General features: G+C 35.6%; 1 protein-coding gene across 1 annotated transcript in view; it reads left to right on the forward strand.

The window, feature by feature from the left end:
- The first annotated feature begins 866 nt into the window (after window positions 1-866).
- cyfip1 (cytoplasmic FMR1 interacting protein 1) overlaps window positions 867-3,707 on the forward strand; it is a 44,922-nt gene continuing 42,081 nt past the window's right edge. Inside the window, exon 1 of the mRNA XM_015391493.1 lies at window positions 867-1,109. The gene's annotated coding sequence lies outside the window, so the exon portion shown is untranslated. The remainder of the gene's footprint in view (window positions 1,110-3,707) is intronic.

Below are 3,707 nucleotides of genomic sequence, written 5' to 3' on the forward strand. Positions count from 1 at the left end.
TTGAGCATTGTGACTCTAATTTCAGAATTCTTATTTTTTTCCCCCTCAGAATTCTGACTTTAATCTCAGAATTTTGGATCTTAATTTAGATGAGCACCATGAAGGAAGAGATGTGGGAGCACTCAGCTTCACTGACAAAGATATGAGTTGGTCGAGAGGGACAGTAACACATTGGTGGAAAATTATGGTATTAGGTGATTTTTTTACCTGTCCGAAGGGTCATCAGTGATGCTATTTCATTAATGGAAGAGGAGGAGAGAAAACAGAGAAAACAAAAAAAAACAGAGCTAGTTTAGGTTCTAAAATAGACATGGCTACGACTTGATGCAAACATGTTCTTTAGATGTTAAAATTCAGTCAGAATTCTGAGAAAATGTTAGAATTCTGAGATTAAAGTCAGACTTTTGAGAAAAAAGTCAAAATTCTGAGAAAAGGTCATAACTCTGAGATTAAAGTTATAATTCTGAGAAAAAAGTCAAAATTCTGAGAAAAACGTCATAATTCTGAGAAAAAAAAATTCTGAGATTAAAGTCATAATTCTAATTAAAAAAAAAAGATAAATTCTGATTCCACATATTAAACTGAAATAATATTTAATCAGTAACTTTTTTTCAGTGGCCCTAATCCTCTTCTGTATTAAAATAATTTTTATCTAGACAATTAAATTACTTTGTAGTTGAACTCGGTGCTGCACCAACCTGTAAGTAGTGAGTAATAAACATTAATGTTTTTGACACCTTTGTTTCCCCCTCTCTGTGTTTTTTTTTTTTATTTTTTGGCCTTAATGGCCTTCCATACCCGGGGCTGCTTACTGTACATTCCTGCCTCTCCCTGCCCTAGTGGAGCGAGGCAGAACCGCAGCTTCCTGTTGAGTTTCCCTGTTTGAGGGACAGGAACTCCCTGCTCTACTTCTCTCTCCCCCGCCCATGATTTAAAAAAAAGAATACCGAACGAGGAAAGAGTCCACCGGCCGAAGACAGAACTCACTCCTTCGAACCGAAACGTTGAAGCCAAACCGGGACGCCCGGAGGTCGCCAGAGGGATTAAACCACCGGCTACATGGCTCTGTAGTGGGGCGTTAACACGCACAACTTTTCCAACAACTCCCGGTGAGTTGAAATGTTTGAAGTTAGTTTCGGTGTGTGTGGATTCCCAGATTACCTCACCTACGGGTCAAAAAAGTTAGCTTTGAGTGAATTGTTCCAAACGGTGAGAGGAAAGCTGAAGGAAAGCCGCTGGTTTCAGGCAGACTGTTGATAATTAGCTTGTAGAGGTGAGCAGCTTGCTGCAGCATAAAGCCATTTTCCTCCTGCCTCACAGGCCTGAGCTGCTTCTAATCTCAGGCCGAGCCACGGAACTGGGATAGAGCCTAAACATAGCAGAGGAAGGACTAAAAAAACAGCAAGTTGATCACTTTTTACTCAAATATTTACACTTTTTATCGATTTATCTGCTTGATTACCACCTGCTGCCACCTGGAGAAAAGTTATCAGAATCAGAAATACTTTAATAATCCCAGAAGGAAATTACTTTATCTAGTAGCAAATGTAGAATAAAATTAGCTGAAAAACGATTTGTGAATATCTAATGTTATGACTAGAGCTTTTGAGGAGTTTTTTTTTTCTTTCCGGTAACTATTTTTCTGAAATAAGGTTGGAACTGCACTGCACTTAATTTCTGTATCTGATGATGCGTTCACTGACCTTTCTTCCCCTGTAAATAACACTTTTCAAAGAAACACAAGTGGTTTTCTAGGCAAATTCTTTTATTTTTATTTTTGTTTATTTTTTGTTGTTTTGTATTTTAAACAGTTGTATGAAATAAATAATTTGTCTCGATTAGAACTTTGAATTAGCAGCAAAGTGTTTAATTGGATGAATTAAAACTGTTTAGATACTGAATAGACTCCTGTGAAAATCCTTTTTATTTATACATATCTTGCTTTTTATAAACTATTTTCAATAAATGATTCTTGTTGATTTACCTTTTTAAATGGGTAAAATAAATGTGGGTGAATGAATTTGTACAAATCATTGGCTAGAAACGCAATGTAGGGGATTGGGAACAATTGGATCTCTTCGTTCATTTTTTGGTTTAGACCAGGGGTCTTGAATGTTTTCCAGGCCAAGGACCCCCAAACTGATGGTGAGATGGAGCAGGGAACCCCTAATTATATATATTTTACGAAATTGTGTTCTATCAAACTGGTCCTATAGTCACTATTACAGATGAACTCATGTAGCGAAAGTAATTTCTCCCTGGGATTGTTAAAGTATTTCTGATTCAGATTCCTTGTTGATGGGACAGGTGTTGGGAATAAAATGGTGCCCAGCTTGAAAGAGCCGTGTGTGGCAGAATGTGTGCATTGGTGACAGAAAGACATCTCCTGCCTCAGTTTATCTCTTTACTACAGTGTGTTGGATTCATGTTAATGTTTGTTTAAAGACATTTCAATTAGTAGAAAAAATTGCAGGGGGAATATAAAAAAAAGTCTAATCAACCAAAACTTTTGCGACCCCTATGCAGTACCTCTGTGGACCCCCTAGGGGTCGCGGACCCCCTGTTGAAGACCTCCGGTTTAGACTATTTAAAGCTGATGAAAGTACTTTTTTTACATTTGCACCTGAATGCAAAGAGTCAGATGTTTTACATTGTTGGCGGATAGTTACAAGTTACATATTAGGGATGTAACAGTTTAACTTCTCACTTATGATACTGATATTTTAGCTTGGAGTACTATCTGGTACTGGTATTTTTTTGATACTATATATAAGCATCAATCATACACACATAATTTCTCATTTTTTTAGTGTAAAAGATTAGAAAAGTCTGCTTGAATAATATTTTTCAGAAAACAACAGGCAACAGCATTTGCTATGAGAAAAACTGGCCCATTTATTATTGACCAAAGGATTACGTAAAGTCACATATCTGAGATTTTGGAAGCAGATCAATATATCCAATTTTTTTTGTTGTTTTTTTTTTGGTTGACATTGGACCAATTTGTTATATCAATATTTAATTGGGATATTCCCTTTTCAACAATCAAAATATTTCATTGTAAGTGAAAAAGATTCTTATAGATTTTAGTTCTGCTTTCTATAAAAGATATTTTATAATAACATTGCAGTGGTATTTCTTAGCTTTGATCAGATGACTATTATATATTTGGTAGATGAGTAGGCCTACATTAAGATGTCAGTTTCAAATGTATCTGGGTTATATTAGGCTTTCATTGACATAGGAAGAATAAAACGGCTTATGCACCAATTAACTTTTTATTTTGGCAATTCTCAGTGCGGAGTGTTGTCCGAGTGCTTGGAGCATTTAGCTCTGAGAAGGTTGTAAGTACCACTCCTCTCTAAAGGGATGGGTTAAATGCAGAGAGTTAATTTCGTTGCTTTGTAGTTGTGACAGTGTAATGACCGTAAATGTTGAATTCTATTCTTCATGCGTTCGTTATGCAACATGTGAGAAAACTGGAATTCCAAATTTGTGGAAAACCACAATTATAGTAAATGTGGCTATGATAAAACTGCCTGTAATAACCCCATCATATACATGCATATACGCATACATATAAATTAGGGCTGCAGCCAATGATTATTTTGCAAATTGATTAATCTGTCAATTATTATTATTACTATTATTTTTTTATTAATCGATTAATAATCAACCAAAGGTTCCTTAAAGAAGATTTTCTACTG

This window comes from Cyprinodon variegatus, unplaced genomic scaffold (assembly GCF_000732505.1).
Source record: "Cyprinodon variegatus isolate N-32 unplaced genomic scaffold, C_variegatus-1.0 Scaffold544, whole genome shotgun sequence".
In the NCBI taxonomy this organism is placed as follows: domain Eukaryota; kingdom Metazoa; phylum Chordata; class Actinopteri; order Cyprinodontiformes; family Cyprinodontidae; genus Cyprinodon; species Cyprinodon variegatus.